Source organism: Macaca nemestrina, chromosome X (genome assembly GCF_043159975.1).
Source record: "Macaca nemestrina isolate mMacNem1 chromosome X, mMacNem.hap1, whole genome shotgun sequence".
Classification (NCBI taxonomy): Eukaryota; Metazoa; Chordata; class Mammalia; order Primates; family Cercopithecidae; genus Macaca; species Macaca nemestrina.
Genome location: NC_092145.1, coordinates 89,480,723 through 89,507,155, shown reverse-complemented (window position 1 = coordinate 89,507,155; position 26,433 = coordinate 89,480,723). Strand labels below are relative to the sequence as shown.

The following is a 26,433-nucleotide window of genomic DNA, read 5'->3' as shown; positions in this document are numbered from 1 at the left end:
ATTAAAGGAGAAGGGAGCCTGAGAGGGCATTCTGAAGGAGGGCAGTCTTCCAACAGCGAATATTCCACTCTCTTCTGTCCTAAAACCTACACAGTAGAAGCTTTTAAAAATTATTTAACTTTTTTTTTTTTTTTTTTTTTGAGACAGTGTCTCACTCTGTCGCCCAGGCAAGAGTTCAATGGCATGATTTCAGCTCATTGCAACCTCAGCCTCCTAAGTAGCTGGGATTAAAGGCACTAGCCACTATGCCTGGCTAATTTTTGTATTTTTAGTAGAGACGGAGTTTCACCATGTTGGCCAGGCTGGTCTCCATCTCCTGACCTCAGGAGATCCACCGGCCTCAGCCTCCCAAACTGCCGGGATTACAGGCGTAAGCCACTGTGCCTGACTTATTTAACTTTTATTTTAGGTTCAGGGGTACACATTCAGGTTTGTTAGATAGGTAAATTGCATGTCATGGGGTTTTGATGTGTAGATTATTTAGTCACCCAGGTAATAAGCACAGTACCTGATAGGTAGTTTTTCAATCCTCTCCCTCCTTCCACCCTTCACCCTCAAGTAGGCCCTGGCCTGTTTCCTTCTCTGTGTGCATGTGTTCTCATCATTTAGTTCCCACTCATAAATAAGAGGATACAGTATTTGGTTTTCTGTTCCTCATTAGTTCGCTTAGGGTAATAGCCTCCAGTTCCATTCATGTTGTTGCAAGGGACATGATATCACTCCTTTTAGTGGCTATGTAGTATTCCTTTTTTTTTTTTTTTTTTTTTTTTGAGACAGATTCTTGCTCTATTGGCATGGCTGGAGTGCAGTGGTGTGATCTCAGCTCACTGAAACCTTCACCTCTCAGGCTGAAGGGATTCTCATGCCTCAGCCTCTTGAATAGCTGGGATTACAGGTGTGTACCACCACGGCCGGCTACCTTTTGTATTTTTAGTAGAGATGGGGTTTTTTTGCCATGTTGCCCAGGCTGGTCTCGAACACCTGGCCTCAAGTGATCTACCCGCCTCGGCCTCCCAAAGTGCTGGGATTACAGGTGTGAGCCACTGCATGCGGGCTTTTTATGTCTACGGGCTCTTTATAGTATTCTACGGTTTATATGCACCACATTATTATTATTATTATTATTATTATTATTATTATTGAGACAAGGTCTGACTTTGTCGTCCAGGCTAGAGTGAAGTGGCATGATCTCAGCTCACTGCAATCTCTGCCTCCTGGGCTCAAGTGATTCTCATGCCTCAGCCTCCCAAGTAACTAGGACTACAGGCGTACGCCACCACACCTGGCTAATTTTTGTATTTTTAGTAGAGATAGGGTTTCACCATGTTTCCCAGGCTGGTCTTGAACTCCTGGGCTCAAGTAATCCTCCTGCCTTGACCTCCCAAAGTGCTGGGATTACAGGCACGAGCCACCGCACCTGGCCCCACATTTTCTTTATCCAGTTTATCATTGATGGTCATTTAGGTTTATTCCATGTCTTTGCTATTGTGAATAGTGCTGCAATGAACATAGGCGTGCATGTGTCTCTATAATGGAGCAATTTATATTCCTTTGGTTGGATGTATACCCAGCAATGGGATTGCTGGGTTGAATGGGAATTCTTTTTTCAGTTGAGAAACTGCCACACTGCTTTTATTTATTTATTTATTTATTTTGAGACAGGGTCTCTATTACCCAAGCTGGAGTGTAGTGGCATGATCATAGCTCACTGAAGCCTCAAACTTCTGGGCTCAAGTGATCCTCCCACCTCAGCCCCCCAAATTGCTAGGATTACAGGTGTGTGCCACCATGCCTAGCTAATGTTATTATTTTTTTATTTTGTAGAGACAGGGTTTTGCTATGTTGCCCAGGCTGGTCTCAAACTCCTTGTCTCAAATGATCCTCCTGCCTCAGCCTCCCAAAGTGCTGGGATTACAGGAGTGAGCCAACGTGCCTGGCCCTACACTGCTTTCCACGATGGCTGAACTATATTCCCACCAGCAGTGTATTCGCATTCCCTGTTCTGCACAGCCTTGCCAGCATCTGTTATTTTTTGGCTCTTTAATGCTAGCCATTCTGACTGGTGTGAGATAGTATCTCATTGTGGTTTTGATTTGCATTTCTCTAATGATAAGTGATGCTGAACACTTTTTCATACACTTGTTGGCTGCATGTGTGTCTTTTTTTGAAAAGTGTCGGCCAGACGCAGTGGCTAACACCTGTAATCCTAGCACTTTGGGAGGCTGAGGTGGGTGGTTCATGAGGTCAGGAGTTCAAGAACAACAGCATTGCCAACATAGTGAAACCTCATCTCCACTAAAAATACAAAAAATTAGCCAGGTGTGGTGGCAGGTGCCTGTAGTCCCAGCCAGTTTGGAGCCTGAGGCAGAAGAATCGCTTGAACTCGGGAGGCAGAGGTTACGGTGAGCTGAGATGGCACCACTGCACTCCAGCCTGGGCAACAAGAGTGAAACTCCATCCCAAAAACAAAACAAAACAAAACAAAACAAACAAAAAAACAAAAAGAAAATTGTCTGTTCATGTCCTTTGCCCACTTTTTAATGGGGTTGTGGTTTTTTGCTTGTTAATTTAAGTTTCTTATAGATTGTGGATATTGCACCTTTGTTGGACGCATAGTTTGCCAATATTTTCTCCCATTTTGTAGATTGTATTTACTTTTTTGACTGTTTATTTTTCTTTACAGAAACTCTTTAATTTAACTAGGTTTCATTTGCCTGTTTTTATTTTTTAATTTTCTATTTTTGTTTTATTATTATTATTATTTGTTTATTTTTGGAGATGGAGTCTTGCTCTGTTGAGCAACCTCTGCCTCCCAGGTTCAAGCAATTCTCCTACCTCAGCCTCCTGAGTAGCTGGGACTACAGGCGCATGCCACCACACCTGGCTAATTTTTTTGTATTTTTAGTAGAGACGGGGTTTCACTGTGTTGCCCAGGCTGGTTTCGAATTCCTCAGCTCAGGCAATCTGCCAGCCTCAGCCTCCCAATGTGCTAGGATTATAGGCGTGAGCTACCGCTTCCGGCCTTATTTTATTTTTTGTGACAGACAGAGTTTCGTTCTGTCACAGAGGCAGGAGTGCAGTGGCACAATCTCGGCTCACTACAACCTCTGCCTCCCAAGTTCAATCGATTCTCTTGCCTCAGCCTCCCTAGTAGCTGGGATTACAGGCACCCGCCACCATGCCCGGCTAATTTTTCTATTTTTAGTAGAGACGGGGTTTTGCCATATTGGCCAGGCTGGTCTCGAACTCCTGAGCTCAAGTGATCCACCCGCCTTGACCTCCCACAGTGCTGGGATTACAGGCAATTATAATTTTTATTTTTGCAATTGCTTTTGGCATCTTGGTAGAAGTTTTAAACACCTGACCTATGAGGTACAAGAAGAGGTCCTGCTTCAAGGATGGAAGAGTCATTCCAGGAAACCTGGCAAACTGCCTCTGCTGTGGCTGCATTTGCAAGACTAGTCACCAGTTTGTCTCCAGTTAGCCCTCACCAGCCAGCGGCAAATAGGAAAAGGCTGAGGCATTATGGGAGCTGGCATCAGTCTAATTAGGATAATAAAGCAGGTGGGATTTAGGTTAGACTTAAGGAAAGCAGAAGACTGTATTCTGAAAAGTGAGAGATCTGGTAACCATATAAGGTTATAATTTGTATTTGTTCAATAGCCGATGAGTGCCTACTCAATGCCAGGAGCATGGCTGGAGGGAGGAGTATGAAAAGTACTCTAGGAGGCCGGGCGCGGTGGCTCAAGCCTGTAATCCCAGCACTTTGGGAGGCCGAGACGGGCGGATCACGAGGTCAGGAGATCGAGACCATCCTGGCTAACACGGTGAAACCCCGTCTCTATTAAGAAATACAAAAAACTAGCCGGGCGAGGTGGCGGGCGCCTGTAGTCCCAGCTACTCGGGAGGCTGAGGCTGGAGAATGGCGTAAACCCGGGAGGCGGAGCTTGCAGTGAGCTGAGATCCGGCCACTGCACTCCAGCCTGGGTGACAGAGCGAGACTCCGTCTCAAAAAAAAAAAAAAAAAGAAAAGTACTCTAGGAAAAAAAACCAAAGCAGGTTATGAGAATGCAGAGGACAGCACCCTGTCTTGGAGGAAAGGCATCAAGGAAGGCTCCCACAAAGTGGTGAGACATTAGAGGTGGATATGGAAGAAGTAGTTGATATACAGCTGGAGGGGATAGAGCAGTGTCCCGAAGAAAAGCACCATGCATGAAAGAGACTGGCAGGTTTAGGGAAGCAAGAAGCAAATGCACTGGAGTGGTTGCAGGTAAGCACAGGGGGCGGGCAGAGAGAGGGAGCTGCTGCTTCTACCCTCCCCAGTCTGAAAATCTCCAAGTGCCCAAGTTCTTATTTGCCATTTTTTGTTGAGTTAAGAATCCAGTTCTGTAGAGCTGAACTCAGGGGTCCCTGTGCACCTTTGTGTTTGTCACCACTCCCCTCCGCTTCCATTCTAGCCATGAAGTCCACTGAGGAAACTACCCCCTGCACCAGCCATACAGCAAGTCAGTAATGAAGAGGGAAGAAGAGCCAGGAGCCTGCTAGCATGTCTTGAAACTCTCAATTCAGCTCAGCCCTGGCTCTGAGGGAGGAATGGGCTGAAAAGGAAGAGTTAAGGAGGGTGTTGGATTGTGGTAGGAATTTTTATTCCTCATAGAAATTTCTGGTCTGGTGAAGGGAGAGAGGCATGGAGGCTGGGCCAAGGGGTGGGGGCTACCTTGGAATTTAGATTCATCTGGGTGCTCCATTGGCAAACTCTCATTAGCAAAATAGGAGACTGGCTCAATCCTCAGGGAGGGGTCCTGGAGGCAGGAGTCGGGGAAGGGTGGGAGGAGGGGCTATGGCTTGTCTCAAAGGGTCTGGGGTATCTGCCAGTTCTGGCACAGGCCACAGGCAAGCAGGATTCTCTCTTGTTCCCCTGCCCCTCCCCTTCTCCAATCTCTATCCCCTGCCTTGGCATGAGGGCCTCTAGAGAAAAGAACATAAAAATGAGTGGGCAGAAACAGCTGGATACAGTCAGGAACACAACTGGCCTCCCGGGCTGTCTCCTGGTCCTTGTTTTGCTCCTCCCCCCACGCCCCTTCCTCCTCTGCAGACTTCTGATAGGAGGACTGCAGCAGAGCTGGGGGAAGGGTGGGGAATTAGAGTGGGGCTGGGTGATGGGGTAGAAAGTTGTTCCAAATATTAACTGGTCTCGTGAGATGTCTTCTTGGCTGGAGCCTGACCATCTAACTTACTGTTTTTCCTCCAGCTGCTGCCTCCTCCTTTCCCTCTGCCGCAGGCTGGAACGAAGGGCGGCGGGTGGCGGGGGGAGGAGAAGGAGGAGCAGCAAAGTTGGCCAGGTTCCTGCTGGCTGGGGGCCAGGACTGCCTCCCTAAACAAGCAAGCAGGGGCACATACAGCCCTGGGTTGAGTTGTTGCCCTTAATCATCTGGCCACGGCAGGAACAAGAGGCTCCCGGAAAACCCTGGCCCTTGGCTATCTCTTCCATGAGCACACCCTGGCCCTGGGGCCTGAGATCTCTCCATGCAGAGGCAGCCATGAACTGCGGGGGCAGCAGCAAGGCTGGTCGCACCACCCACCCCGCCACCTCCGGCCCCGCCGCTCAACCAGCCATCAGTCCCTTAACTGCCAGTGTTCGTGGACCATGCAAAACAACCAAGTGAGTGAGCAGGGGCTGGCTGGGGGTTGGGAGAGATTCCTGGACTGGGAATACCAGCCTGTGCCCTCTTTTTTTTGCCCTCAGGGACAAACATGGGAGGCTTAGGCAAACTCTTCTCAGGGGGTAGGGGACACTTAAATGTTGATCAGTGTAGGTGTTTTGACCCCCACCCCCCAACCATTTGCTTTTCTGTGTTCCTCTTGCCCTCTCTCCCTCTCTCTCTCTCTCTCTCCTTCCCCAACTCCCCACTCTGTTCTTATTCCTTTCTATTCCCAGGCAAGGAACTCATTAAGCCCAAAGCAATTTTAGGGTGCCCAGTAGAGAGACTCACAGAGGCTGCTAGTGCCGATGCTGCTGGTGCTGCTGCTGAGGAGTGCCCAGGACCGGGCGCCAGGGGAGTTGGAGTCAATAACCATCACTGTCCGATCTGCTGACCCTCAAGCCAGTTTCTCCAGTCAGGCACCTCCTACTCCCTATGGAGGCCTGGGGATCTCTAAGGCCCTCCAGCTTCCCTGTCACTCCCATTTTCACTCCACTCTCTATCCCCTGCACTTAGCCTCCCTTGGTGGCTTTTCCATTTACTCCTTTCCCCATCCCACCCCACCCCAGTCCCAAGTTTTCAAAGTGATGACAGAAGATTAAGAGACGCCCCATTCCTATCTTGGCCATTTAGTCTGCAGTTGCTGTAACTTCCCCTGCTGTATACCGTTGCACAACTATTCTCTCAGAGCCACCAGGTGCCTCCCAAGAGCCCCTGAAAGACATCTGTTTCCAGGCTAGGCTGGTTTTTCTCCTGGAACTGCTGGGCCCAGGAGAGACTGGCCAGTCACTGTGACCACACTTGAGAGCTTGCTGTCCTCCTGATTCCTGAAGACCCAGGAGGAAAAGGCACTCCAGCTCCCTGCCTGGGATAACCTCCCTATGGTGCCTGGGCTGTCATATCACTTCTGTGGCTCTCAGCCCCCTTTCTGCCCTGGCCAAACATGGGAAGGGAGAGGAAGGCAGGAGGGCCATGTCCTAACCCCTGTCATCCCTCCTTTTGCCAGCAGATCCCAGCCAGCCTAGAAGCAGGCTCACAGTTTTCCATGGAGGACTTGGATAGTAAACTGATCCTGGATGTTGGCGGCATATGCCACCTGATCTACATCAACACCATGAGGGCCTTTCCAGGTACCTGCCTCTACAAGCCAACTGAGCCATCCCCGCCTGGCACCCCAGGTGCTCAGGGCCCACTGGTTCAAGAGCTTTTCTTTTCTTTTCTTTTCTTTTCTCTTTCTTTTTTTTTTTTTTTTTTTTTCTGAAATGGAGTTTCGTTCTTGTTGCCCAGGCTGGAGTGCAATGGCACAATCTCGGCTCACTGCAACCTCTGCCTCCTGGGTTCGAGTGATTTTCCTGCCTCAGCCTCCCAAGTAGCTGGGATTACAGGTGTACACCACTATGCCCGGCTAATTTTTTGTATTTAGTAGAGACGAGGTTTCACCATGTTGGTCAGGCTGGTCTGCAACTTCTGACTACAGGTGTGAGCCACTGTGGCCAGCCAAGAGTTTTTCTTTGACAGCAACCCTGAGCTCTTTGGCTATGTGCTGGGTTACTACCATACTCAGCAGCTGCACTGCCCTGCCAACGTTTGTTGGGATATCCTAGAGGAGGAGTTGGCTTATTGGGGCCTGGCAGAAGCACCCCTGGCACCTTGCTGCTGGCTCACGCTAAGTGGCAAGGAGACCCATACCCAGGACTTTCTGTCCTGGGAGGCCTGTGAGAATGCCTGCATGCATGAACACCTTCTTCTGAACCACATAGAAGGCCAGGGACTGCAAAATACTTAGAAATCCTGGCTCTGGGTGCTTCTTGACCAACCTCAGTCTTCCTTAGGGGCCAGGGTAACTAATTAACAGTGTGTGGCACCATGCTAGACACTCCTACCCCTAAAGGACCCTCCCAAAATGCCACAATGGCTACACACTTGACATAGTGCTTGGGACTCGAATCTATAGACTTTCGGCACAATTTGGGGGCATCCCTCAAAAGGGAAGCCAAGAAGGGTGGAAGTATAGTTAGAGAGGTGGGGATGCTGGCAAACGGGATTTCTCACAAGCATCTTTTTCTCCAGTGCGTTTCCCTGATCTCCACACTCTTTGCCATGTATGCCCTGGTCATCTTTTTCCAGGAGACAGAGGTCCAGCTGGATTACTTCTCTGTCAACTTTACTACTACGGAACATGGGATGGGGGTAGGGGAAAACCAGCAGCAGCAGTAGCAGCAGAACAACGGTTTTGTTTACCGCCATGCCCCACATCTGCTATACCTGGAGCTGCTCTGTCCCCTTTGGTTTGGAACTGAGCTCTTTGCCTGGACCATTTCTTGCCTTGATAAGGTGCGCTTCTTGTGTAGCCCTCTCAGTCTAGCTGATATCTTCTGTTTGTTCCCTGCATTGGTGGAATTGGTGGTAGGTGACAAGGCTGTACAGCAACTCTATCTTAGCCGAATCCTTGGGGCCATTCGTTCTCTCTATGTCCTCAAGCTGGTTCATCTCCTGGGCTTCTTTGAAAAATCCTTGGCCATGAGAGTCCTTGTTCATACCCTCCATTTTTCCTGGAAAGAGGTGGTGCCTTTCTCCTGATTTAGGTTGCTGAAATCTTATTCTTTGGCTTGTTCTTCCTCTATGGGGAGCTCTTAGGCATGTCCATCTCAGGTCAAAGTGAGCCCCACTTGGGAGACATCTTTACATGTCTCTGGTGGACTGTCATAACTCTCACTACTGTCGGCTATGGAGATGTCTATCCCCTCTCTGCTTCGGGCCAACCCACTGCTGCTCTCACAGCCACTGCAGGCATGTACACTGGTATCTTGCTGGTTCCTGTGCTCCTGATCCGCTTCCAGCGCTCTTATGCTGTAGCCCTGACTCGCCAGAAACTAAGGCCCAGTGGGACCCTGCAAATAGGCCCATTGATCAAGAGGGATGGACCCCACCTTCCCTTCTTTCCTTTTGCCAGTTTCTGGTTACAGAAAAGAAAGAGCCCCAGATCATGGCAATTCCTGCTAGTCAGGATCAGCTAACCATTACCTGCAGGTCATACTTTTCCCTGTCATCAAGGGGACACCCTGAAGGAAGGGACCTGGGGCAAGGCTAGCTAGGCTTCAGCTTTCCCTTGCCCTACCCTAGGCCTTTTTCTTAACCTTGGAGTGACCAGAAAGGATAGAAAGTAGTTCTTCCGGGATTTGTGCTATATCTCCCTCTCAACCAGTTCTCCTCTTCCATTCCCTCATCCCTGCCCCTGCCATCTAGACTAGGGTCCAGATGAGAGACTTCTGAGTGATGGTAGCCATAGGATATCAACATCGATTGCCTATGAGTATTAATGGTGATTGCCTGTGGGTATTGATAGTAATTATCTGTGAGTACCTGACAACAACTGGTTATGGGTATTGATGGTAATTGGTACCTTCAGTGCCCAAGCATAGCCAGATTGTAGCATTGCTCCCCCTACTGCTCCTGGGACAAATGCTCCTTAGAGCTATAAGGGGGCCTTTGAAGGTCCCCAGAGACTCCAAGCAGATGCAGGTCAGTCAGGTCTGAACCAAAGCACTCTAACTCCATGATATCCTCTTCATCCTTTTTTCTTTTTTTTTTTTTTGACGGAGTCTCTCTCTGTTTCCAGGCTGGAGTTCAGTGACGCCATCTTGGCTCACTGCAACCTCCACCTCCTAGGTTCAAGCGATTCTCTTCCCTCAGCCTCCCGAGTAGCTGGGACTACAGGCACGTGCCACTACACCCAGCTAATTTTTGTATTTTTAGTAGAGACGTGATTTCACCACCCTGGCCAGGCTGGTCTCAAACTCCTGACCTCGTGATCTGCCCACCTCAGCCTCCCAAAGTGCTGGGATTACAGGTGTGAGCTACTGCGCCTGGTCTCTCTTCATCCCATTTTATCCTTGCCCACTCGTCCTCATCTCTGTGACTTTTTCATAATATTTTAGATACAGTATTAGCCATCATTAATCACAATGTATTAGCCAATATTAGTCACAATACTTCAGCCATGATAACAGTATGTAATCACCTATAGATATGAAATGTTATCATTGCACATCACATGGACAGGAACGAAGAAACTGGGATTTTTGGCAACAATTGGCAAGCAATTTCCTCTTCCAGATTACAAAAACAATTTTGAGGCCGGGTGCAGTGGCTCACACCTGTAATCCCAGCAATTTTGGGAGGCTGAGGTGGGCGGATCACTTGAGCTCAGGAGTTCAAGACCAGCCTGGCCAATATGGTAAAACCTCGTCTCTACTAAAAATACAAAAATTAGCCAGGCATGGTGGTGCATGCCTGTAATCCCAGCTACTCAGGAGACGGAGGCAGGAGAATCGCTTGAACCCAGGAGAAGGAGGTTGCAATGAGCCTAGATCACATTACTGCACTCTAGCCTGGGAGACAGAGAGGGACTCCATCTCCAAACAAGACCAATTTTGATTTTGCTTATTTATTAATTCTTTATTATTTTTTCCAAACACTTTTTAGTACCTACAATGGGTCTACCCCAATCCTCGCTGCTACCTTCCCACCTCTTCTACTTTTTTTTTTTTTTTAACTACCTGCATGTTTTTTCCTCCCTCCTTTTCCTGTGGTGCTTCCCACCATACACATCTTTTGGAAATGGCTTCCAGGAGGAAGAGAAGGGACCCTCTCAGGTCTGACTTCAAATCAAGCCACTGAGTTGTCTGAGGAAGTATCCCAAGCAACTAGTCTGGACTGGGAGGTTGAATTGAGCTCTTGCTGTTGCTGAAGCTGTGAGAATAATTCTGTTTACAAAATTTTTAAATAAAATATCCTTCAAAATATCCTTCAAAGTCTCCGTCCCAGGGTCTGTTTGTGGTTTTTCTGGGAGAGGCTTGTGGGAATCAGCAGTGGTGGGGTGGTGCAATAAACTAATGACAAGACCGTATAGACAAATTATTTTATTTTATTTTGTTTTATTTTATTATTTTTTTGAGAGGGAGTCTTGCTCTGTCACCCAGGCTGGAGTGCAGTGGCGTGATCTCGGCTCACTGCAACCTCTGCCTCCCCGGTTCAAGCGATTCTCCTGCCTCAGCTTTCTGAGTAGCTGGGATTACAGGCGCATGCCATCAAGCCCGGCTAATTTTTGTATTTTTAGTAGAAATGGAGTTTCGCCATGTTGGCCAGTCTGATCTCGAACTCCTGACCTCAGGTGGTCTGCCCATCTTGGCCTCCCAAAGTGCTGGAATTACAGGCATGAGCCACTGCGCCCAGCAGGCAAATTATTTGATAGGGTAAAAAGCAGTTTGTTATCTTCATTGAGTCTGTTCCTCACAGTAAACTATTATGACTCACAGACACCTTGATTGGGAGAGAAAAACTTTTTGTTCGTGTTGGGACCAGGTTGAGGAAGGGAAGGAGACAGGTCTAGGAGTTGCTGGTGGAAACTGCGGGTACTTATCAGGGGTGGGAGGCTGTAGGCAGAGAGGTTTCCATTTAAGGAACACTGAGAGAGGATCAGAATTATGGCAAAACATCAAAGACAGTCTCAATCTTCTCATTGCCTAGAAGTGAAAGATGTTGGAGCAATTTGCTGCTTTCAGAGACCATTCTAGTCCACCACCCTTAATTTTGAGTTGGGAAAAAATTAAGTTTAGAGAAGTGGAGGTATTTTCCCAAGGGCACAAAGGGAAGAGTGGCAGAACTGGGAGTTCTGTCACCTCAGAGCAATACTGTATCAATCTTTATCAACTCATTAGCATCAGAGGTGGGTTGTTAGAATTTCCAAACAAAAGTAGAGAAGACTGCACCCTGTTCTAGACAGCAGCAATGGTGGTAGTGGCATGAGGGGATGGTGGTGGGATGAAGTGGTGGGGGTGGGACTAGGATATAATGGAAAGCCTTGGAAGCTTGAATGAGTAGGCTTGGATGTTAGGGTTGAAAGGACCTTTGGGAATTGGTGGCCCCTACTCGGGTAGGGGCAGAGAAGCATAGAACACCATAGAACATTATAAAAAGAACCAGATAGAATGTCAGGGCTGGGAGAAACCTGGAAGCTCATCAAGTCCAGCTTGCTCCTGTTTCAGGTGGGGAAACTGAGGCCCAGAGAGATGCTGAAACTTGACCTGGTTTCTACAGTGAATTAGGAGAGAAGTAGGGCTGCAACCATCCCTGTCACATAAGAAGAAACATTGACTGCCTTTGTTGTTTCCCTTGCATCTGAGTTAGGTGGTCAGACTTTTTAACCAAGAAAGAGAGATGGGGGAGGGGAGCCCAGTGTTGCATGGCCTGCCTAGTACTGCTTATATAATAAAACATTATAGAATGACAGTAATGAAAGCCTTAGTATGCACCTGTTTCTGTAACATAACCCTATATCTGAACCCATCCTACACCTCCAGCATGTAATGCCCTGCAATACTGTGTCCAAGAAGCCCCTCAAATTTAGTGATACCTCAACACTGAGCCCACAAATCCTCTAGACAGTAGGGCCTTCCCTGAATACCAAGCACTTCCTGGTCTTTCTCATGATTTAGTCCTTCTCATGATTTAGTCTTTCTCATGATTAGGTTCTCACTCTGACACTAAGGTCACTCCTTTTTTCTGCCCAGGCATAAATTTTATCTTCTCTGAGGAGGGAAGGGAGTTGATGGGGATGCTGAAAAGCACTTTCATTTGAGCAGTTCTTGCCATATCTTTGCCTCATATGTGAAAACTTCTCAGCCAAGGAACTAACTTGTTCCCATACCCACTCTCATAGCACAGTCACACTCCACCCCCATTCATCCACACCCCCGACATTCACTTTGCCCATGGCAGAGACCCTACTGGCCATGCTCTCTGCACAGCCCTGGAAAACCTCTTGTTTCTAGTCACTAGGAGAGAAGGTTCAGTCTCCCAGCACACACTTCTTATCTGGATGTCTCTCATTGTGAGGGACTGGGAGGTCTGTAGGTCAACCGCAGCCTGATTCTGGCCCTATCTAGTGAAGTACTCAGTGATCTCTTGCGCTCCCCTCTGGCCTCAGCTCTTTAGCAGTTGCTACAGCAAGTGGTCTAATTGGGCCTGCACTTCCAGGTCAGACCCATAGAGGGCAACCACTTGCCAGTTTATGAGAAATTACTCTGGGTGTGGCCTCTCCCTTTCTTCACTTCCTTTTCAGTACTTGTAAAATTCTAGAACCATAGGCTGTCAGAATCAGAGGGTGTGTTTAGATAACTTATATTTGAATATCCTCGCGATAAAAGTAGAGAAGCAAGCCCGGAGAAGAGATGAGACCAGTCTAAACTCAGGCAGTGATTCACTCTGGCAGTTAGGGCTAGAATCCACGTTTCCTGAATGCCGGTTCAGAACTTTTGAAACACACTGCCAAGCATCTAACCCAAATGCCTCATTTTATAGTTGTGAAAACTGAGGCCCCGGAAAGAAGTTGACTAAGGTTGTACAGTCGTTGTGATGGAGCTAGGACTCAAACCCAGGTCTTCTGAATCCCAGTCCAGATTCAGAAACATAATGTTAGGCATCTAGTTCATCCTGTTAGTTTTTTTTTTTTTCTTTACAGATGAAAAGAGTTCAGAGAGGGAGTGTAATTTACCTGAAGCCACAGAGTAAATTAGTGAAAATAAGAACTGGAGCCCAAGGCTGGCTGTAGAACTGGGACTGAATGGAAATTGGAGACTCTCACTTCACTTCTAGTCTCCGAGAAACCTCAATAACTTAGGGATCCCAGTGTCTCAGAATTAAATAACAGGTAGGGATGCAGTCCTTGCTTAAGCTGACTATGAATCCCCAGAAGGCTGGAATCTGGGGTATAGTTTGTATGTGTGTGTGTTGGGAGTGAGGGGGTCTGCTCTGGTCCCCTCCAAAAAACTCTTAAGAAAAGGCTCACCTCATTTCTTCTCTTTCAAGGCCTCTGGCTTTGAGAGTGAGAAGATGACTCACTCATTGCCCACAGTTGCCGCTGAGAACATAATTGCTAGCTGGGACATCACCATAGCATCCGGCCATCACAATTGCAAAGTAGTGTCTTGTTTTTGTCAAAGCTCTTTCCTATTTTTTCTTTTTTTTTCATTTCAGCTTCCTCAAGCTCCAGGGAGCCAGATGAGGCAGATACCATTACCTCTTCTTTTATAAAGAAGAAACTCATTTATGGAGGAGTGGGAGCTGAACCAGTGTTGGACAGATTGAGACTAAATCCCCAGTCCTTTGATTTCCAGCTTTTTGGAGTCTCTGCATAAATACCCAGAGTCCCAGAGGAGGCATCAATGTCCCTCAAATGCCTGATGACAACTCCCTCCCTCATTTATTAATCACTGAGCTGGGGCCAGATACTGTATGGGGCTTTCATTGGAAACAAAGTTGACAGAGACCCTGCCTTTAAGTGTTCGCAATCTGGATATTGATTAGGTCACCACTCTGCCCATTTCAATCCTCAGCTTTCTCTTCTTCTACTAGAAAAATAACCCCAACAGTGCTTTATTTTATTTCATTTATTTCTTATTTATTTATTTGAGACAGAGTCTCACTCTGTTGCCCAGGCTGCAGTGCAGAACTTGATCACAGCTCAATGAAGCCTCAACCTCCTGGGCTCAAGTGATCCTCTCACTTCAGCCTCTTCTGAGTAACTAGGACCACCATGCTTGCCTTTTTTTTTTTTTTTTTTTTTTTTTTTGAGACAGCATCCCACTATGTTGCCGAGCCTGGTCTCAAACTCCAGGACTCCAGTGATCCTCCCACCTTGGCCTCCCAAAACACTGGGATTGCAGATGTGAGCCACCTGCCCAGCCTTGTTTTATTATTTTTGAGACAGGGTCTGGCCCTATAGCTCAGGCTGGAGTGCAGTGGTGTGATCACAGTTCACTGCAGCTTCAACCTCCTGGGCTCTGGTGATTCTCCCACCTCGCCCTCCCTAGTAGCTGGGACCACAGGCATGCAACACCATGCCCAGCTAATTTTTAAATTTTTTGTAGACTTGGGGTCTTGCTCTGTGGCCTAGGCTGGTCTTAAACTCCTAGGCTCAAGCGATCTTCCTACCTCGGCCTCCTAAAGTGTTGGGATTACAGGTGTGAGCCACCATGCCCAGTCCAATAGTGGTTTTTGGCTGGTGATGTTGAATCAATTTTATAATCTTTTCAGAATTTGATTAGGAGTCAGAACACTAACATTCTAGTTCCAGTTCTGCTACTTCACTGTGTAATAGTGAGCCAGTCCTTTCCTATGTGTGGGCTTCATTTTTCACATCTGCAAAATGATTTTGTGGGATTGCGTCAGAAGAGAGTAGGAATATGGTTTCTAAGAACTTCTGGCTCAGATCATTTAGGAGATGAAGACCCTTTGTAATCTGTGGGCAGTGTTGTTTCTTTGGGTGAAAGGCTGGAGGGTAGGAGCCAATGGGGCATGTTATGAGACCTTACATTCTGCTGCCTTCCTCCTTAGCTTTGTGAGGTACCCTTCCCAAGGAGCAGGGAACTTGAGCTTTCTGAAAACCTCAGAGGGACCCCATTTCTACCTGTCCTCACCAGCAATACTCAGGAAGCACCAGAACTATTTTGGATTGGAAGTTATTCAGCCAGATTCCGAGGTTGAAGTTCATGAAACAGAGAGAGAATCAGAGAAGGAGAAGAGAGAGGCATAAAGGAAGAGGCAGAGAGACAGATAAAAGGAAGAAAGAGGTTGGAGGGACAGAGGGAAAGACTTAGAGGAAAGAAAGGAGGAGAGAGAAAAATAGAGAGTAGGAATTAGAGACAAACAGATAGAGACAGGAAGAAAAAGAAAGAAACAGAGAGACAGAGAAACAGAAGAGAGAAGGAAACAGAGAAGGGAAGAGGAGAGAGGAGAGAAAAACAGGGGAAAAGAGACAGAAACAGGGAAAGACAGAGAGAGAGAAAATATATGAATGAATATGATAATATGATAGTGGACATACCTAGTCCCAGGCAGCCGCATAAGAGAAGCTGCATAAAATCATACATCTTGAACAGAATCTAGAAGTGAAAGTGAATCTAGAAGTGAAAAATCGAGGCCAGAGAGCAATTGAGCTTTGTTCATAGTCACACAGCAAGCTGGTGGAAGTGCCAGGACTCAAACCCATGAGGCACTGGCATCAGGGAGTTTTGCCCTCTTCCCCCATCAGTTCTCCTCTGAGGATGAAGACATACAACATACATGCATGCTTACTAAGGCTGACTAGGGTCAGTTTGGTTCTATTACACAGCACTTTTGGGAGATTAGAGGCAGACTTCATGGAGGAGGTGACTTTTGGGTCAGGGCTTGAAGGATGAAAACGAGAGCCAAAATTTTAATTGCGGCCAGGCGTGCTGGCTCACACTGGTAATCCCAGCACTTTGAGAGGCCAAGGAGGGTTGATTACCTGAGGTCAGGAGTTCGAGACCAACCTAGCCAACATGGTGAAATCTGTGTCTACTAAAAATTAAAAAAAAAAAATTAGCTGGGTGTGATAACACGTGCCTATAGCCCCAGCTACTGGGAAGGCTGAGGCAGGAGAGTCACTTGAACCTGGGAGACAGAGGTTGCAGTTGCAGTGAGCTGGGATCGCACCATTACACTATAGCCTAGGCAACAACACTCTGTCTCAAAAAAAAAAAAAAAGAATTTCAAAGATGCACTTATTCTTTAAAAAAATTCAAAGTAAGGCTGGGCACAGTGGCTCATGCCTGTAATCCCAGCACTTTGGGAGGCTGAGGCGGGCAGATCACGAGGTCAAGAGATCGAGACCATCCTGGCCAACATGGTGAAACCCCATCTCTACTAAAAATACAAAAATTAGCTGGGCGTAGTGGCGTGTTCCTGTAGTCCCAGCTACTTGGTAGGCTGAGGCAGGAGAATCACTTGAACCCAGAAGGCGGAGGTTGCAGTGAGCCGAGATGGCACCACTGCACTCCAGTGTGGGTGACAGAGTGAGACTCCATCTTTAAAAAAAAAAAAAAAATCTAAGTAGGTAAGATTTTGATAGATACAGAAGCGGGTGGTTCTAGTTCATGGTAATAGCACAGTGGGTAGGAGTGCTTGAGGAGGACATGAATAGGCGGCTGAGCAAGGTGTCATCTGCCTTCTGGAGGGCAGAGGGCATGAAAAAGGGATCCCAGATTTTGGTTACCCCATGAATGACAGGTGTCTGGGTTGGCTTGTGATGACAGTGAGGAGGAAAGGGAGGCTTTTGAGCAGGGATGCTGTAAGAACAAGGTTGAGTTCTAGGAAGATTCCTTCTGCCAGGCAGCCTGATGGAGGATGGATTGGAGAAAAGATACTGACATCAGGGAGCCGTGACAGAAGATTTTTGCTGTAGTTCAGGTGACAGATAAGTAATAAGAATCTGATGTGGCGTGGTGGGAGTGGGTATAGATGCAGTGGTTTTGGGGGTGGCTTTCTAAGGTTCCTTTGGAGAAAACATAGGATCTGAATTAGTACCACTGTTGGGAGAATAAGGAGAGAGATGAGCAGAGGGCCAAAAAGCAGCCATCCAAAACTCCAGACAGGTAGCTGTCTTTTCCTAGCTTATGGTTGGAGTTTGTGTGTGTGTGTGTGTGTGTGTGTGTGTCTTTTTAAAATTTTCCGTTGGCTGCTCTGAGAGTTTGTGTGTCTCCCAAAGTGCGTGAGCAACCTCCTGCATATGCATCTGTGTATGGATGTACGTCTCCAGGCGTCTAAATGCGTCTGTACCTTGCTCTGTGCTTGTTTCACCTAATCCATGCTGTGGTTAAACTGATTGGCTAAAGGAATGACTTCACATTGCTTCATGCATCTTAAAGTGCAGGAATAAGCATCTTTGCTCCCAAATGTGCTTCTAAATTCTGTTTGCTAAGCTAGGCTGTGGTGGATTTGATTGGCTAAAAGAGCTATTCCGAATTGCCTGTGCTCTGTGGCATAGCTACAGCTTGAAATCCTACTACTGCTGGCTACAGAAATTACCATAATGTGTTTGGCTTGATTTTCCAGACAATAATTTAGAACCTTGCCACCTCTCTATGCAGATCTACCCAGCTAAATGAGAAGTGGAACTGGGAATCTTTTTTGCAAACAAAACTCTGGCCCATTAAGAACTCTCTGCTGCCTTGTGAAGGGAATAGGGAGGGGAATGCAACCTTAAAGGACCCCACAACTCTGATTATGGTTTGATTCTGCCCAGAGACATAGATATGGAGTCCACATAGGCTTAAGGTCTCTTATAGAATTTAGACCCTTTCTTTCATTTTCTTTCCGTTCCAGCCTGTGAAATGGTGAGTGTTCTTATCATGCCTTCTTCTCATTCTCAAGAGCCGTCAGCTCTACCAAGAACAGTAGGCTCTCAATAAGTATTTATTGCCTTGAAATTGAATTATAGCTGTCAAAGCCAAAACCCGGAGAGAAAGATAAATTTATTCAAGATCTCACAGAGGAATTTGAACTTGAATCCTGGTTTCTGGATTTCCTGTCAAGAACTCTTGCAACAATGTCATCCTGCCTTGTGATAGCTCAGGTTCAGACCTCTGGCAGTAGAGGGCTTATACGGCTCTGACCAATGTGTGATTGGGTCTAGTCTCTTTACCCCTCTGGGCCTCAGTGCTCTCATCTGCACTGTGTGAAGATTAGGCTACAAGGTATTCAGAGGGCCTTTCTAGTTCTGCTTCTAGGAATCTGTGACCAACACTGAGAACATAAACCTGTAGGCCCTTGGGTGGGGTGAGGAGGGGAGGAAGCAGTTGGGGCCTGCCTCAGAAGCTGTGTGTCACACCTTCCTCCCTCTCCCCTGACTCCAAATCTCCATTAAAAGAAGTAGAATAACTTTTCCGGTTTGGGAAATCATTCTCTGACCCAAAAGCCATTGGGCCTCTGGAAAGTGGGACAGCGTGTCCAGCCCACAGCCTCTAAATGCCTTATAGGGCTAGAAAGGCCAAGGTGGCTGTCTGGGCAGGTGGGAAATGGTTGGCTTGGAGAAGTTCCCCACTTCTGGAGATCTAACCCTGGTGGGGAAGGGAGGTGACTGCCACTCAGCCCTGGCAGGTTGACAGGCTGGGCTGAACCAGTGTGTTCTGGAAAGGCCAGGAATGATGTCATGGGACGCTTTGGGCTGCAACAACAGGAAACCACTGAGTGTTTACATTGGCTCTCAGAGCTCAGGCAGCCTGTTTTTTCTTCACTTCCTCAGTCTATCTGTTTCCTCTGATTCAAATACTATGAAGAGGGACTCATTGCCCAGGCTAGGGAAAGTGGAAAGGAGGCCCAAGAAGAAAGAGCCTCCTTCCCAGCCCAGAATGTCAGATGCTTGGGAGGGAAGGCCAGCTTTACCCTAGCTGGGCCCCTGCCAATAATAGATCTTAGGGTAGGGAAGCAAGACCGTTAGGGCCTACTCTGAGCAGTCTACTGCTCCATAGAAAGCAACTTCAAAATTCTTCCAAAGACCCAAGTTCTAAACTTGGAAGCCATCTTGTATTCTCTTCCAATTTAATCAGTTACCAAATCTTGTTAATTAAATCTAATTGAATCCGTTTTAACCAACAGTGGATTTGTGTGCAAAGTGCTATGTTGTGCTGTCTGTGTGTGTGTGGGGAGAGAACACAGGTAGTGGGTGAAATACAAAGATAAAAAAGAGTTCTTGCCCTCAGGGAATTAATGATAGAGTGACAGAGAGTAACAGTAGGATGTCCTCCATCTGTTACCATCTCTTCATCCCCAAGGCTGCTGCCCCAGTTCAGGAACACCCATCATTTCCCATTTGCATGCAACAGTCTTTTAATGGGTCTCCCTGTTTCCAGTCTTTCCCCTCCCATGCTTCCTTCATAATTATATTGAAGTGACTCCGATATAATTATGGAGGAAGGCTCTCCAGCTCTACTCTCCAGCTCCACTCTCTCTCATCAAGCCTCCTAGATGGTATGGCAGGGTGGCTTCGAGTTTGGTCTTGGTGTCAGGCAGACCTGGATTTGAGTGGGTACCTTACCATTCACTATTGGCTGTGTGACAGTGGGCAGTGGCTTTGCTTTTCCAAAGCACTATTTCTCTAGTTTTAGCTTCTTTATTGACAAAATGAAGATAAATTCTACCTCACAGGGCTGTTGTGAGAATTAAATGAAATAATGTATGTATGGTGCCCAGTACAGAGTTAACATTTGATAAATGGCAGTTCTAATTACTGTGCCTCAGATGTGTCATGTTCATTTCTATCTCAGCTCCTTTATGCCATCTGAAACAGGCTCCTTTCTCTTAAAGACTACTATAACTGGTAGGGACCTTAGAGACCATATACAGGAGTCTGATCACTCCTACTGAGGCCTGGGAGGGGAAACAACGTGCTCAAGGTTACACAGAAAGTGAATTCCAGGTCAGGTGCAGTGGCTCACACCTGTAATCCTAGCACTTGGGGAGGCCGAGGTGGGTGGATCACCTGACATCAGGAGTTCGAGACCAGCCTGGCCAACATGGTAAAACTTCGTCTCTACTAAAAATACAAAAATTATTGGGGCGTGGTGGTGGGTGCCTGTAATCCCAGCTACTCAGGAGGCCGAGGCAGGAGAACAGCTTGAAGTTGGCAGGTTGCAGCAAGCTGAGATCACGCCACTGCACTTCAACCTAGAGTGACAAGAGCAAAACTCCATCAAAAAAAAAAAAAAAAAAAAGAAAAGAAAATGAATTCCAGAACCACAACTAAAACACTTTACAAATGTTAACTCATTTTATCTTTACAGCAGCCCTGTAAGGTCGGTAGTAGGGGTAGTATGTACTATTATTAGGTCCATTTAATAGATCAAAGGACAGGATCAGATAGGTTAGGTAACTTGCCTAAGGTCACACAGCTGGAAATGACAGATCCAGGATATGCATCTAAGTAGTCTGACCTCAAGCAGCTGAGCACTTGAAATGTGATTAGTATGACTAAGCAATTTCATTTCTAATAATAATTTATTTTAATAAATCTAAAGTTAAAATTTAATAGCCACTTGAAGCTAATGGCTACCATGTTGGACAGGATGGTTCTAGGCTTAGTGCTTCTTCAGACTCCAGAAGGATAAGAACCATATCTAATAAACTGTTATGTCATTGCAGCGCCCAGCACTGTGCATGACACATCTACCATTATATTCAAATTCAGCTATGTTAGTAGGCTCTTGTGATCCAGGCAAAAAGGGAGCCTAGAATATGGTAGTCACAGTCAAGAGGGACAGAAGAGGACATATTTGAGAGATCATTATTATCACTATTGTCATCATCACCATTATCATAGTAAAATTAATAGGTAATTAAGTACTTACTTATGTGCCAGACAACTGTTTTACGTGCTTTACATAGATTAATTCATTTGATTCTTACAACAACTTTATGAGGTAGGCTTAGGTACTATTACCATCATTCCCATTTTGCAGGTAAGGGAATGAGGCACAGAAAGTTGAAGTGACTAGTAAGTTGCAGAGTCAGGATATAAGCCAAGGCAGGCTGGTTTTAGAACCCAATGTCTTAACAACTACTTTATATCATGCACTGGAGCAGAGGACAGATGTCCAGGGAGCAATATGAAAGTTTGGTTCATGGTAGGGTTGTAGTGCACGTGGGATGTCCACAGGGAGATAGCCAGTAGATGGCCATGTGGGTTTCAAGCTCAAAGAAGAGCGCAGGGTTAGAGATCAAATGTTTGAAATCATCAGCCTAAAGATGGCAATTGAAGCCACAGGAATTCATGTCATCCCACCGGGAAAGTGTGCAGTGTTAATAGAGGTTAGGAAACACTATGCATCAACATAAAGGAGGGATTCTCTGATAATGGATTTCAGGTAGAAGGAATAGGCTCCTTTTGAAGGTGGCAGCAGATCAGAAATAAGCATAGGGAGCAAGAAGGGCAGAGAAAGGGATTGAACTAAACATCTTTCCCCCAAACCTGCTCTTCTTTAGTGGTCTCTACCTCAGTGAATGGCTCCACCATCAACATAATTGGACAAACCCAGAACCTGGGGATCATCTCTAACTCCTCCATGTTCAATCTAACACCTCTCATATTCAATCTATTATCAAGGTCCATTGGCTCTTTGCAAAATTTATCCTGAACCTAACCTCTTCTGCCCACCTCCACCACCACTACCCTGGTCTAAGCCACCATCACACTTCACCTATATGACTGAAGTGGCCTCCTTCCTGGTCTCCCTGCTTCCATACTTACTTCCCTACAGTCAGTGCTCAACCCAGCATTCAGAGTGATCATGTTAAAAACAAAAGTCGGTTTACGTCATTCCTCTGTTTGCAACTAGCCCATGGCTCCTCCAGCACGCTCAGAACTTACAATCCCCTTAAAGATGCCTCAGCCTCTGTCCTGGGTTCCAGATTAATGTTTGACATCTCCATGTGATAAATTGCCATTTGATAATTTGACATCTCCATTTGGTTTGACATCTACATGTGGTATATTACCATTTGGTAAATTCTCCATTTTCCACGGGTAAATCAAAGACAGCCAAAACAGAACATTGCCACTCCAAAGCTTGTTCCATCACAATCTTTCCCGCCAAAGAAACGGCACCACCATCCACCCAGGTAGCAAGTCAGAAATCTAAGACTTAGATTTGCCTCCTCTTTCTTATTACCCCTAACCATTCAGCTTATCAGCAAGTCCCACTACACTCAGAATATATCCCTAACACATTCACCTCTCTCCTCGTTTACTTCCCAGAAGTCCAGTTCAAGTCCCTGTCGTCTGTCAACTGGATGACTTGCCCTAACCTCCTTACAGGTCTCCTGGCTTCCACCCTTGCCCCCTACAACCCCTTCTTTACAATAAATCCAGAAGAATCTTTGTAAAACATAGATCATGCTAACCCCCTGCATGAAACTCTCCAGTGTCTGTCCATCACACGAGGACCAAAAGCCAAATGTTTTGCCATAGCCCACAAGGGCCTACATGATCTAGTCTCTGCAAATTTCTCCAACTCCTTCTCCTACTACTCACTCCTTTTCTCACCACAACTCAGCCACTCTGATCATTTTTCCAGCATTTGAACAGCTCAAACCCATCACCACCTCCTCTCCTTACTTATCACCTGATTCACTCCTTCCTCAGGCATCAACTCAGATACTCACTGGCTCTGAGAGACTCTTTTCCATATCCCAGACTAAGAAATTCCTTCTGTGTGTCACTCTCACAGCATCCCGTCATTCTCCTTGACAGTGTTAAGCCTAGGTTCAATCGTTAATTTAATTAATTGATTAATCAATTTTTGAGACAGGATCTTGCTTTGTCACCCATGCTGGAGTGCAGCGGCATGACCACAGCTCACTGCAGCCTTGACCTCCCAGGCTCAAGCGATCCTCCCACCTCAGCTTCCCGAGTGACTGGGTCTACAAGTATGCACCGCCATATCGAGTCTTTTTTTTGTTTGTTTGTTTGTTCGTTTCTATGTTTTGAGACAGAGTCTTGCTCTGTTCCCCAGACTGAAGTATGGTGGTACAATCTCGACTCACTGCAATCTCCACCTTCCAGGTTCAAGCGATTTTCCTGCCTCAGCCTCCTGAGTAGCTGGGACTACAGGCGTGTGTCACCATGCCCAGCTAATTTTTGTATTTTTAGTAGTTGAGGTTTTGCCATGTTGGCCAGGCTAGTATCAAACTCCTGAATTCAAGCAATTCTCCTGCCTTGGCCTCTCAAAGTGCTAGGATTACAGGTATGAGCCACTGCATCCAGCCTGATTGTCAATTTAATTACTAGATTGTAACCTCCATGAGAATAGGGACAGTCCATCATAGAATTCTATCCCATATGCCTAACACAGTAGCTGCAATATAGTATTAATTTATTTGTTTATTCATTCATTCAAAAATATTTATCAAACACTCACTATTTGCAAGTTACTCTTCTAGGAGCTTGAGGTACAAAGCAGACATAAATGACTTGCCTTCATGGAGCTTACATTCCAGTGGGACACACACTGAGTGGCAAGAATTATATTTGATATTTATTGGATCTGTGATCTTAAGCCTGAGTATAACCGTATTACTTCGTTTATTCATTTATTCAACAAACATCTATTGAATATTTTCAATTGACCAGGTACTTTAGACATCTTTTCATTTAATCTGTGAAACAACCCTGTGAGAGAGATATCACTAGCCCCATTTCTAAGACAGAGAAACTGAGGTCAGAGAGGTTTAACAACTTGCCTTAGGTTAAGTAGCAAGCAGTCAAGTGCATGTAGTTTGACCACACAGCTTGCCAGCTTACTCATCACACTACAACATACTGCTTTTGACAAGTCAGTTCTGGCCCTAAAAGGATACAAAGGAACTCCTGCAGGGTGCTTGACCCAGAGGGAGATCTTGAGAAAATGAAGCCATGGAGAAAGCTCCCAGCCTACACCAGGCCTGTTATAACCCCGATGTAGTCTCCATTCCTTATGGTGATAGAGTAGACCTCATAACTGGGTTTTCTTTGACAGATTGGGAAAATAGGACACAAGGTCAGGGAAGGAGTCACCCAAAGGCACATTAGCAGTGAAGAAAGACCCTGGCACCCTTGTATTCAGGATATCATAGAATAAGGCACTGAGAGTTAACTTTACGAAGGAGACCAGTGGTGGTAGCTACAGAACAAGTACCCAATTGTCAATCTTCAGCCTGGGTTCTTGGGTAAGGTCCTGTTTCCACGCCTTTATGTGAACCCAGGAGGTCTTTGCTATTCCAGATCATTTCTTGCCCTCACTTCCAATTCCTCCCTATTCTGAGCTAAATGTTTGAAAGACAGGAGGCAGGGGACATGGTTCTGGGGCTCAACCTCTCCCACCATAAGGAAAAGTCACTGGGCCTGGTGACACATGCGTGTAATTGTTGCTACTCAGGAGGTTGAGGCAGGAGGATCACTTGAGCCCAGGAGTTCAAGACTCTGTCTCAATTAAAATTAAGAAATAAAAAGATATAAGGAGGCCGGGCACGGTGGCTCAAGCCTGTAATCCCAGCACTTTGGGAGGCCGAGACGGGCGGATCACGAGGTCAGGAGATCGAGACCATCCTGGCTAACATGGTGAAACCTCGTCTCTACTAAAAAAAAAATACAAAAACCTAGCCGGGCGAGGTGGCGGGCGCCTGTAGTCCCAGCTACTCGGGAGGCTGAGGCAGGAGAATGGCGTGAACCCGGGAGGCGGAGCTTGCAGTGAGCTGAGATCTGGCCACTGCACTCCAGTCTGGGCGACAAAGCGAGACTCTGTCTCAACAAAAAAAAAAAAAAAAAAAAAAAAAAAAAAATTAGCCGGGCGTGGTGGCATGCACCTGTAGTCCCAGCTACTGGGGAGGCTGAGGCAGGAGAATCGCTTGAACCCGGGAGGCAGAGGTTTCAACGAGCTGAGATCGTGCCACTGCACTCCAGCCTGGGTGACAGAGCAAGACTCCGCCTAAAAAAAAAAAAAAAGTAGATTTCCTGACTCCTTATTTGTGTGTATATTGTCTGTCTCCTCTCACTAGAATGTTCTTCATTACTATTTTTCTGGTACCTAGACCTAGCATGGAGTAGGTACTTCATAAATGGTTACAATAGATTATAGCCATAAGAGTAATATTTCACAGCCGTTATTACCATTTTTTTCTTTTTGGTATTTTTTTTAACTTCGGCAAAATACATATCACAAAATTTTCCAACTTAACCATTTTCAAGTGTTCAATTCAGTGGCTTTAATTACATTCACAGTGTTGTGCAACCATCACCACTTATCTATTTCTGAAACTTTTTCATCATACCAAACGGAAACTCTGTAACCATTAAGCAATAACTTCCTACTCTCTGCCTCCCTCCTGTCCCTGGTAACCTCTAATCTACTTTCTGTCTCTGTGAATTTGCCTATTTTGAATATTTCATATAAGTGTCTTTATATAATATTTGTCCTTTTGTTTTTGGCTTATTTCATTAACAATGTTTTCAAGGCTCATTCACATTACAGCATATATAAGAACTTCATTCCTTTTAACAACTGAATAATATTCCACTGTATGTATATACCATATTTTATTTATCCATTGATCTGTTGATGGACATATGAGTTGTTTCCACATTTTGGCTATTGTGAATAATGTTGCAGTGAACACTGGCATACAGGTATCTGTTTGAATACCTGTTTTAAATTCTTTTGGGTGTATACCTAGGAGTGGAATTGCTGGGTCATATGGTAATTCTATGTTTAGCTTTTTGAGGAACTGCCAAACTGCTTCGCATAGCATCTGCACCATTTTGCATTCTCATCAACAGTGTATGGAACTTAGACTTTCCCCACAACTTTTCAACATTTACTTTCTATTCTTTTTTAAAGCTTTTAATACTTGTTTATTTTTAACTGTAGCAAAATATACATAACATACCACTGCACTCTAGCCTGGGTGACAGAGTGAGACTCCTCAAAAACAAACACACATAGCATAAAATTTACCATTTTAACAATTCATAGATTTACAATTCAGTAGTGTTAAGCATATTCACATTGTTGTGTAACCAATCCCCAGAACTCTTTTCATCTTGCAAAATTAAAACTCTATACCCATTCAACAACAACTCCTCATTTTGCCCTTCCACCAGCCCTAGGGAAACCATAATTTTTCTTTCTGTCTCAATGAATTTGACTACTTCAGGTACCTCATACAAGTTACGTCATACAGTTTCTTTCCCTCCCTCCCTCCCTCCCTCCCTCCCTTCCTTCCTTCCTTTCTCTCTCTCGCTCTCGCTCTCTCTCACTCTTTCTTTCTTTCTCCTTCCTTTCCTTCCTTTCCTTCTTGTTCTTCTCCTTCCTTCCTTCCTTCCTTCCTTCCTTCCTTCCTT

General features: G+C 45.9%; 1 long non-coding RNA gene across 2 annotated transcripts in view; it reads left to right on the top strand.

Annotated features, from left to right (window-relative positions):
• The first annotated feature begins 4,863 nt into the window (after nucleotides 1–4,863).
• LOC139360649 (uncharacterized) overlaps nucleotides 4,864–26,433 on the top strand; it is a 39,612-nt gene continuing 18,042 nt past the window's right edge. Inside the window, exons 1-3 of one of the 2 annotated variants that reach the window (XR_011618182.1) lie at nucleotides 4,879–5,662; nucleotides 6,709–6,832; nucleotides 10,334–10,507. This is a non-coding gene — a long non-coding RNA (uncharacterized lncRNA). Of the gene's footprint in view, nucleotides 5,663–6,708; nucleotides 6,833–10,333; nucleotides 10,508–26,433 lie in introns of those variants that run through there. The other variant, XR_011618183.1, reaches the window with a different exon arrangement.